The sequence below is a fragment of the Magnolia sinica genome, chromosome 7 (genome assembly GCF_029962835.1).
Source record: "Magnolia sinica isolate HGM2019 chromosome 7, MsV1, whole genome shotgun sequence".
Taxonomy (NCBI): Eukaryota; Viridiplantae; Streptophyta; class Magnoliopsida; order Magnoliales; family Magnoliaceae; genus Magnolia; species Magnolia sinica.
In genome coordinates this window covers 62875269-62886879 of record NC_080579.1, presented here as the reverse complement: position 1 = coordinate 62886879, position 11611 = coordinate 62875269, and the positions used below count along the sequence as shown (strand labels likewise).

At 40.3% G+C, this 11611-nt stretch overlaps 1 protein-coding gene and 1 long non-coding RNA gene across 2 annotated transcripts in view; one reads left to right on the top strand and one right to left on the bottom strand.

Moving 5' to 3' along the window:
* The window catches only part of LOC131250647 (uncharacterized), a 59297-nt gene that overhangs the window by 25834 nt on the left and 21852 nt on the right, over positions 1-11611 (top strand). The gene's annotated exons all lie outside the window — the stretch shown is intronic.
* On the bottom strand, positions 10262-10886 carry LOC131251380 (uncharacterized). Its single transcript, XR_009173794.1, has 2 exons — positions 10669-10886; positions 10262-10581 (listed from the first exon to the last, which is right to left on the bottom strand). It is a non-coding gene; the product is annotated as an uncharacterized LOC131251380 (long non-coding RNA).

Genomic DNA, 11611 nt, shown 5'->3' with positions numbered 1-11611 from the left:
TTGCGTCAGTGGATTGCTTGCAATCCTATGGGATTGCTATATCCAACGAGTCACCTGTTGGGATGTTTGGATGGGCAGACGGGATTTGCCCTATCCAGCCCCTATCGTGTTTGAACGGGCATGGGATTGCAACATATCTCATATGATACACCAGAATCGTTCCCATTGGTGTGACCAATAAGAATATTTGATCAGATCTATATTTAGTATTTATGGTTTAAATATGGGTTTACACCTGATAGACAGAGTGGATTTACATACATATATACAGTGGGCTCCTCATGGGTTTTATATCATCAGCTAGGGCATAGGTCTGCATCTCCACAGGATTTCGCATGTAGCAACGAAATACCCCCAATCCCACGAGAAATCCAGCAAGGAAACCCCAAACCCAGCACGAAATCCCATCTGAATTCACTCTCCAATCCCATCCTCCGCCCAAACATACCTCAATACGGACGCCGCTGGATTCAAAAAACCTATCCACCCTAATCCCTTCCAATCCCATCCAATACGCCCGGCCAAACTGGCCCTAAACGTAACCCCAAGGTCAGATGTCTGGGTTAGGGCAGGGCTTGAAACCTAGGGCCAGTGTCTAAACTAGGCTGGGCCCAAGGTCATGATGAATAGTAAAAAAGAATAAATGATCTAAAGACACTTGTAAGTGGTTCCCACTCACTACCGTGTTAGTTTAAACACATTGGATTCAAGTCATGCTTCAATGATTCAAACCTTTTCATCATTTAAATCTTTTCCTTGCAGAGCTGCCCCGTAGGGCCAGAGTCTTTTCAGCCCAGTTCAGGACACGACTGGGTCACGGCCAAGGCTTGCCACCTTCAACTCTGACCCTGCCCTAGCCCGGCACATTGCCACCACCTAGATAGGTAGCTTGCTAATCCCCCAATGCATATAGACGGGTGTGGGCTATGCATGCCCCCATCTTATGCTAGGATGTTTGCTAATCACATAAAATGGGGTAAACGTGCCGCACCTTCACATGTGGAAATTATCTGCACCACAGCTTCGCATGTGGTAAGGATCCAATGAAAGGCCAACGTCACTTCCACAGTTTTAGAGCAAAGCCCTGTTCACCTACCAAAAGAAAGAAAGAAAGAAAACATCAATCTACTCATCGCGTGGCCAGCAGCTTGTAGATTCCAACAAATCAGGCGAATCCATCTTCACATGTTATGGCCCATTTGTTCTTGTCAAGCACTGATCTTTTGGCACCAAAACGCAGATGAACAGATTGGATGCATGCCCATATATATGTTCTGTTGGACGTAGGCCAGTGGGGCCCAGTGGTGAGCAATCACCAGTGGGTGGGTCCCATGTTTTTAGGCCTCTTCCCATTTCCTCTTTTTCTCTTAGTTGATTTTTCAAATTCAAAATTGAATTTGATTTTGGATGGGAGATAGGGAGAAGACTGGATAATCTTCATCCCATCTCCATCCTTCCATTCATGAAAAATAATGAGAGAGAGAGAGAGAGAGAGAGAGAGAGAGAGAGAGAGAGAGAGAGAGAGAGAGGAATAGTAGTACATAGTAAGTTGTCCATTTAGCTTGTTTTGGGATGTTCTAATCCATAGATTGTGATCCAGGGCTGTTTATACCGTTGAATCAAAGGGGTAAATAGACCCATCTGCTCCAGTAGTAAATAGGTGGGCTGCTGGATCTGGAGCGTTAATCTTCATCTTCATAAGGGTTCCATATCGTGTAGACCGTCAAATCTTGAGGGCTCACACTTCCGCACTTACTAACAGTGGTATCAGGGCGTCTTCTACAGATATCCGATTTATAATTTTCATCACAAAAGGAAAGTGACCCTTTTTAAGTAAAAAATTCCTTTCATAAGTGCATATGTTTTAATGGTGGGCGTTCAGCCAAGTGGTCCAACTGATATTCCACACTGCATCATTTCTATCCTCATGTCCGTAAATGAGCTGACAAAATGTATGAACGGCGTGTATAGCAAAAGGGCCAGTTTTATAGAGAACACGTGTTCCCACGTGCACATGCTGCCAATTTCGAATGCATGGCCCCACAGGAGTACCGTTCACCACCGTACAAACGATGGAGCTGGTGAATAATAAGAACCTCACGCGGAGTACATGTACAACTTTTTGGCATGTGACGAATAAATGGATATCAATCCAAACCGTCCAAAATGTGAGCCCCTACATGGACGGCGAAGAGCCTTCAAATCAAACTAATTCGCCCCACAATTTGGATGGTTCGGGTTGGCTATATCTTGCCCACCTACACAGCCGCTGTTTCCATGCATTTGAAGTCGCATGTGTGATTGATGATAGCCGTTCATCAGATGGTCCCCAGTATGGGGATGACGTACCTCATAAATCCAATAGATATGACAATGATGTGGGCCACACATGTAGAAAAAGAAAATCGACCAAGATAAAAGGACCGAAGGTCGAATTATGTCTGACAGATTTTATAAATAGATGGGCCTGATTTTTGAGACATGGATCTTCACCGTGGGATTGAGGTTTGATACTCTGTTTATGGAGAGTTATTTGATACTCTGGCAGCGTGATGTGCACGCAGTCTGATCTCACAGTCCTATCTCATCCCTCAGACTTGGCAACATGTCTCCTTAGCACTTGAGGATCTCAGTCATTTAAGAACATTATGTTTTGTGAAGGATCTAATGTGGAATTTTCCCTTGCATCAGATAGGTGACCCCCTTTTATATATGCTTTACATGTGATGTGGCTAATCATTTTCACCAGACAATCCTAACGATTGGAGAAATGTGTGTATGCTCAATGCATGTGGATTTTTGCATATATATATATATATATATATATATATATATATATATATATATATATATATATATATATATATATATATAGATATGTGATTCTTCTTCTGCAACCTGTTGAGAGGATCACCCAATTATTGTGTATTTTTTTTGGCCATGGGTATTCTGAGTCGGGGGAGCACTTACCGAGGGATTGAGACCAATCAAGGAAGGGCTCACCTATCCAATGCAAATGCATATAACCTATACTTTCAGTAAGTGTGGCATTGGATAATTCCTATTGTCACCTAAATCACCTTAAGAGAACATTAGTTTTTATAGCATGCATCTGAAACATATAATAATAATAATAATAAATATAAAAGGTGGTGGTCTGGCTGGACTAAGCCTAAAGAGCATGTTGGGCCAAAGGCTGCACCGGCCCGTTTTCCTTCCGTTGTAGAGAGAGGAAAGTAGTCACAACGGTGTGAAACGACCCTCACGCAGTGCCTTCCTCTCTAGGAACCTGAGTAGTCCTGGTTTTCACCTGGCCCACAAACCCAACTTGGAACGGGCGGGCCAACTTCATAGCCTATGGGCCGGACTCTACAAAGCAAAGTCAGCCATCCATCAACACCCATTGCCCCTGCTCAGGGTCCATAGAGTTGTCTTATGGTCTATGGTTCTAAAGATCATCTAATAATGACTCCACTAGGTTATGGTTGCCAACTTCATGAGTTCCATGCAACTCAACATCCGAGACCAGATCGAGTAGGGATGAGCCAGGACAAGTCATACCAACAGTCTCCAGATGATTTACACTCTGGAATATGTCAATAGGCTTCCAATGCCCAATCTGTATTGCGTATTTTTTTTTTTAAGCCCATTGAAATGTTTGTTGGCCGTCAGCTTACAAGACACGGTGGGATTATTACATGTATGTATACATGCATGTGAATGTAGTTTCCTTTATATCATTTTATTCACTGTTGATCAAGAGATCATTAGTAATCGAAACAATCATCAACCATCATGATCAATGTTGATAATAGGATCCATCATCAATAATGATCATTAACGGTGATGATCGGATCTATCACTAATGGTCATGATCACAGGTGATGATTGAACTCTCTTTATGTTTAAGCACTTCATTTTTAAATCTAATGATAATGTTTATGTATGACATTATTAGGCTTGATATGATTAGATATAAGCCCATTTTTCATTTGAAAATAAAAAACTTAGTGTTTAAATGCTCCCTATATAAATAGGTTGTGCATAACCTAAGTGAGAGTTAATTCTCCTCCATCAAATGATGCATGCAACCCGTAATGGAAGGTTGCACGTTATACAAATATATTCTTATAAAAGCATCAATCTCATCTTAAAAAGAGAACTTAATTGTTCTACACCGCCCATTCGGGTATATAGACTTTCATATCTCGTTAAGATGTATTGACTATTTTTATACTTTGAAAACTTGAATAACTCGTACAAATGCTGATGATTAGTATCAATACCTTAAATTATAGCTAAGTAGTGGTACTTGATGCAATGTCAAGATGGTCACTAAAGCGTTAATTGTTGAACAGCTCAAAGGACAACAATTCGATGGTAACAACTACAAAGACTAATCCCGCGCGGTGCGAAGCCTTCTGAACGAGGACAACATATCGCACACACTCGATGAGGTTCAAGAAGAACTCATATTGGCTAAGAACGAAAATTTAAGATAACATAGGGCTGCAATGACCCGTTACAATAAGTAGCGTAAATAGAATCGTTCAGCCCGTAATGTCCTTATTAGCACTATACACAAAGAACTCATATCTACGTATAAAGTGCATGACAGCGTTAAGGGAATCTGGGAAGCACTGACAAATGCATTTGTACAGAAGTCAGATGCAAAAGTTTGGACAATTGAATTAGAATTCCAAGAGTATAGGATGTCAGTCGGCTGCCCTATCAAAGATCATATTCGTTAGATAGAGCATATGATAGGTGCCCTTAGAAATATTGGGTGTAAATTGACTGAAAATCAAAAGATAATAGCAATGCACCGTTCCTTGCCTGAATCTTAGGCCCCCAATTAAAAGAATTTTGAACCATACTGATTTTATCACTACGTTTAGAGACTTTTGTGGCCACTTGGTACGTGAGGTTGAAATGAATGCAATTCAGCCAGGTTCGGTCAAGGCCTTTGCAGCAGAAATCCATAAGCAGAAAGCTAATAAGAAACGGTTCAAAGCTCGCAAGAATGTGAAAAAGAATAACCAAGAACAAAAATCCACAGCACCACCTCCAAATCTCAATAAGGGGAATGGAAAGAAAAAGCAGAAAAAGACAAATATAATTTGCTTTGTTTGCAAAAATTTCGGCCATTATGCTAGCAGTGTGCACATAAAAAGACGGTAATTCCTAAGCCACCAAATACTTTAAATATAAGCATTTGTTATAAAATCCTTTCCTTTGATATTATATTTAACGAGTGGATTTTAGATTCAGGCGCAACAACACACGTGACACGGAGTCATCGAAGACTCGGGGAATTCCGACCTGTAGCTAAAGGAAGTTACAAGGTGTATATGAGAAATAATGTTATCGAAGACGTACTAGGGATTGGCGTTTCCCATCTCTGTACACGTATAAGGCGAACAATAATCCTTCGTGATACTCTCTATGCACCGGGGATGCGTCGGAATTTAATTTCTGTTTTTAGGTTATTATTTGATGGTTTTGATATTCGTTTTTCCGGGACATAAGTTTTTTTGAGACTAAATAACCTCATCTTTGCATGGGAAAATTTAATTTCATATTTATTTATTTTGGACGTATAAAATGATAATACACCTATTGTTTTATTTGTTATGTCGAATGAAATTGTAGTATCTGACTCTCAAAAATGGCATGTGAAGTTAGGTCACATCGGAAAGGATCGTATGACAAGACTAATATATTCTGGTCTGTTAGACTCCTTATCCAAAGTTGATTTGTCATTTTGTGAACATTGTGTGTTTGGGAAGACTTCGAAGAAATCATTTTCTAAAGCAGCTAGGTCTAAGGGCACACTAGAGATAATCCATTCAGATATCTGTGGACCCTTCAATGTACATGGCAGAAATGGATGTCAATACTTTATCACTTTCATTGACAATTACTCGTCCTATGGATATGTGTATCTCATCTCACACAAATTTGAGACTTTTGATTGTTTTCTTAAATATATAGTTGAGGTAGAAAATCGGCTTGAGAAAAAGATTAAAATCCTTCGATCTGATAGAGGTGACGAGTATACATCTGAAATGTTTAAATCATATTGTGAAAACGTTGACATTATTCAACAGTATACAATGGCTTACACTCCACAATAAAATGGTGTTGCAAAGAGAATGAATAGTACACTATTGGACATGGTAAGATCGATAATGGCACAAGCCAATCTCTCTACTACATTTTGGGGAGACGCATTATTAACAGCCATCTACGTCTTTAATAGAGTCTAATCCAAATCAATTTCTAAGACCCCAATGAGATGTGATCTGGGAGGATTCCTTCTCTAGCCAACCCACGCCCTTGGGGATCTTTGGAATACGTTTTGATACCTACTCTGCATAGAGGTAAACTTGATAGTAAAACCATTGAATGCATGTTCATTAGGTACCCCATACATTCAAAGGGATACGTTCTAATTTATGAGGACCGTGCATATTGGATTGAGATAAAATCCCGGGACGTGACCTTCATTGAAGATAGATACCTCAACCGAATAAAGCAAAATGTTCCAATAAAACTTTTTGAAATACTTGATATATCTCAGGAGAGTGGGAGTTCTACTTCTCAAAATGATAATGCTCCTTTAGTTCGTCAGGACAGTGAGAGAACATCTCAGCAGGCTCTTGAGTTATGTTGAAGCGAAAGAGGATTGATTCTCGAAAGATACTTTGATATTGAGGGATAGACATTCTCTTGCGTTGTGGTTGATAATGATGAACCTGATTCATATCAGGATGCATTATTATCTTTTAACTCGGCCGATTGGGTGACTGTTATAGACGAAGAGATTGCTTCCATGGATAAGAATAAAGTCTGGAAACTTGTTGATCTGCCTTCCAATCACAAAGCGATAGGTAATAAGTAGGTACTAAAGATCAAAAGAAAGGAAGATGGTACAATGGACAAGTATAAAGCACGATTAGTTGCTAAAGGTTTTACACAAAAAGAATGCATTGATTACGAGGAGACCTTTTCGCCTGTTGCAAAGTTCTCCTCAATCCGTGTGATCTTATCCATTGTCACAAGTTTAAACTTAGAGTTATATCAGATGGATGTAAAGACCACATTCTTAAATGGTGACTTGGATGAAGAGATATACATGCAACAACCCATGGGTTACGTGGACAAAAAACATCCAAAGAAAGTCTGCAAGTTGTTGAAATCTATATATGGGCCGAAGCAATCTTCAAGACAGTGGAACATGAGGTTCCACTTAGCCATCACCACTTTTGGATTCACGATGAGTGAAGAAGATCATTGTGTATACATGAAACGGTCTGGAAGATCTTTTCTGATACTATCTCTATATGTAGACGATATCTTGCTAGCTGGTAATGACATGCAATTGTTGATATTGATTAAAGATTGACTATTCTCAAACTTTGAGATGAAAGACCTTGGTGAAGCCAACTTTATTCTTAGGGTAAAAATCATCAGGGATCACCCTAAGAAATTTTTAGGCTTGTCTCAAGCCACCTATATACAAAAGATCTTAGAGCGGTTCAAGATGAAAATTTTAAACGCTGTTAAAACCCCTATGGATAAAGCTATCAAGCTAGACAGAAAATCATGTCCCCAGACTGAAGCCGAGAAATTGGTTATGTCCTCAGTACCTTATGTAAGCGCAATAGGGAGCTTAATGTATGTTATGCTTTGCACCAGACTGGATATTAGCTATGCAGTTGGCATAGTCAGTCGTTATCGGAGTAACCCGGGAGAGTCTCATTGGCAAGCCGTCAAACGTATATTCTGCTATCTCAGAAGAACAAAAGACCTAATGTTGTGTTATGAAGGCACAAGCCTCGAGCTCAAAGAATATTCTGATGCTGCTTGGGGTAATAATGCTGATGAGGGAAAGTCTACTTCAGGATATGTCTTCTTACTCGAAGGGGGAGCTATCTCATGGTCGAATAAAAGACAGACATCCACAGCTCTTTCTTCTATGGAGGCCGAGTATATTGCATGTTATGCTGTAGTTTAGGAGTGTGCATGGATTCGCAGATTTTTAATAGGTCTGGGTGTTGTACCGAGCGTGTTTCAGCCTATATCATTGAAGATAAACAATACTTCTGCCATTGACTTGACAAAGGATACTAAACACTACCAGAAGTCTAAGCACATTGAGATCAAGTATCTTTACGTCCGCGATCAAGTGAGAGATAAGAAGGTTGCCTTCAACTACATTCCTACTAAGGAGATGATGGCTGATCCCATGACGAAACTTATAGCCAGAGATCTATTTCGAGTTCACGTCAGGCAAGATGGGATTGAGGAAAGCTTGAGTGATGTACTTGTTTTTAGTATCTTTGATCTTTCATTAATAAATAACACATTCCATTTATTCAGTATTGAACACTAATATAAACTAGGTAAGTAGATCATCAACATCTACCATGAGATCATATATGACTTCTATTTTTATCGGTAGGCCGGTCACTTGCACGGGTTGACCAACCTTAAATATATAAGAGAGGTACATTTGAGGCGATGTTCATATACTGAGGTACGAACTTCTCTTTGTTGTGAATAATAAAAGATGAAGATATGAGTAAGTCGTATCCACCTACAATCTTTTAAGATTGAAGATGAGACTGATCAATTTGAATAACATAATCGCACAATTCTTTTCATGCGATCAATGTTATGGCCTGAATCTATAGCCAGGTTATGAGGTTATGAAATGAGTCATACCTCATGTAGAATGACTTGCATATTGTAGACCCGATATACAACTAGTATTGTCTATTTTACGACGCGGATTGTAGCCACGTGTTTGGACCTTTAACCTACAGATTGCTTTGATTCGATCTAATCATTGCAACGTGCGAGTAGCTAGTCCCATAGTGACTCTGTGTCCTTAGTTACCCTCATCTTGTGTATAGGAAGATAAGATTGAGTGTCGCTACTTTAGTGTACTATAACGACAGGTCCTTGATTGGTCAGACTCAGTTACGCTAGGAAAGCGGCTTGATTGATTCCAAATTACACATCTGCACAGGAAAGATCCCGTAATAGCTACACCAAGTTTTTAGAACTACAAATACGCACTTGAAGACTTATCTGCCGGCAGTATCGAATTATTTTTTATTAGACTTTTGCAAACAATATTTTTTCTTAAAGGCATATATATAAATATTGCTTTAAATTGATTTTAGTCGAAGTTTGTGAAAAATTGAATTTTCAAAATAGCTCGATAAGTTGGATAAGTGCGTATGTTGACCAAGTACTCCAGATCAGGAGTTCATTTCATCCGGTATGGTCATACGGACTAGGACAGGCATTGTAAAGCTTGGGTTATTGAGTACTAGTTAGGTGATCACTTAGTACCTAAGCACTTGTGAGAAGATTACGACGATCCATCTGGTCCCACGCATCTGATTCTTTTGATCGCGATGTTTGGTTTTTGGTTGTTATTATGTGAGTTAGATGAACATATTTTTGTGCTTATCCCACAATGTGATTAAGTGGGAGATGTTGGACGTAGGCCAATGGGGCCCACTGGTGAGCAATCACCAGTGGGTGGGTCCCATGTTTTTAAGCCTCTTCCAGCCTCCTCTTTTTCTCTTAGTTGGTTTTTCAAATTCAAAATTGAATTTGATTTTGGATGAGAGATAGGGAGAAGACCGGATAACCTGATCTCATCCCATCTCCATCCTTTCCTATAAAAGGGATAAGGCTCTCTCGTACCATTCATGAAAAATAACGAGAGAGAAAGAGGAATAGTGGTACATAGTAAGTTGTCCATTTAGCTTGTTTTGGGACGATCTAATTCACATATCGTGATCTGGGGCCATCTATACCGTTGAATCAGAGGGGTGAATAGACCCATCTACTCCAGCAGTAAATAGGCGGGCCGCTGGATCTAGAGCGTTAATCTTCAGCTTCGTAAGGGTTCCATATTGTGTAGACTGTTAAATCTTGAGGGCTCACACTTCCGCACTTACTAACATATTCATAGGCTGGACTACATGAGTGGCATTAGCAAGCCTCATAAGAGAAATGGTACTGTCCACCCCACGCATGAAAAATAGCCACCCCAGTTTCTTGGTTGTCCCCCTGCCACTGCATTAGTGCTTCACAAAAGAACCAACAGACTTCTCCCTTCTTCATTGATACGAGGGAAAAGGACAGTCTACCCGTTGGGAAGCTAGACATTGAGTGACATGGCTTGATGAGGATAGCTAAGCTGACAAACTGGAATTGGTTGTGGCACAACAAAGTTAAACCTGCAATAGGCCAAAATGCTGCAATTTCAAGTGTGTGAGATCCGTACAGACAGGCGATTTTGCCTAATAACCCTCGTTTAGTTCTCCTACAGTGAGAACTCCATGATTCATACTATTAACTCGGACCAGGCAATTTTTTATGTTCTCCTACACTTCTCTTCCTCCGGCAGCACTTAAAAGGCAGTGCCCATTTCAAGGAGCAGATGAACTTGTTGGGCAGCTTAAGATCTCAGACAGTTGGCCTAGGGTGGTCCCGGCTATATCTAGGTGGGTTCATCTTTGCAACATCAACAACTATCATCCAGCCATTAATGATCTGCAAGCACACGAAACCACACAAATCAGCTACTAAAAAGAGAATATCCAAATGCCAAAGAAGCAGAAACAGGGCATTTGTGTATACCTTCCCATTCATCTCTTTCAGAGCCGCACCCGCAGCTTCTTCTGTGGTATACTCTATAAATGCATAGCCCTTGGACCTTTTGGATATCTTATCCATTATAATTTTAACTGTTGAGACGTATTACCGGCATCAGTTGTGTAAGACATTGAAAGCCATTCATGGCATATGATAAGCATTCTTGACAAAGCAATAGATAAACAACAGTGTCCGTGCCTTCAACAAGCTCACCGAAGCCTTGAAATGCTGCACGTAATGTTTTCTCGGAAGTGTAAAAAGAAAGACCTGCCCATGAAACATTTCCATCATCAGTGAAGAAATGTGAAGACTTGAAGAACAAAAATCTGGGAGAAGTGGTATGGAAGCTGTTCCTGGCAAGCTAGTTTAAACTTTCAGGCAATAAGTCTACAAGGCCAATGGCTGGCAGGCATCACATGATCCTTGACCCCAGGATATGCATAGTATGAGGACACCAAGCCTGCATGTGTGGAGCCTTGACCATCTACATGCAATCGCAACTGCAAATATGGCACACACGTGCAAGATAACGAACCTTCCATCAGGTGGACCACACTCTTTAGGTGATTTAGCTGAAAAATCAACCTGTTTCATTCTTAGCTGTCCAGTGTACAATACAAATAGATGGCTAGAATACAAGTAACCATTCATTTGGTTGTACATTGTGGCCCAAGGAGTGAAATAGCCGATTTTTAGGCTCTGAAATCAGACATGTGCCATATTGGCAGGTGTGCCAGTTTGTGGTAGGCAACTCTCTCCAATGTATTAGCTACACAAACCTCCACTTAGTATTACTTCCTAGGGGATTCAGTTTGTACAAGTGGGCCCAATGGTCGGTATTCAGGCCGCTGGTCTGTTGGACAACATTCATGGACAATGCCTTAAAAGTCTCCGTAATAGAACCACAAACTTTTAATTTGCAGCCTGG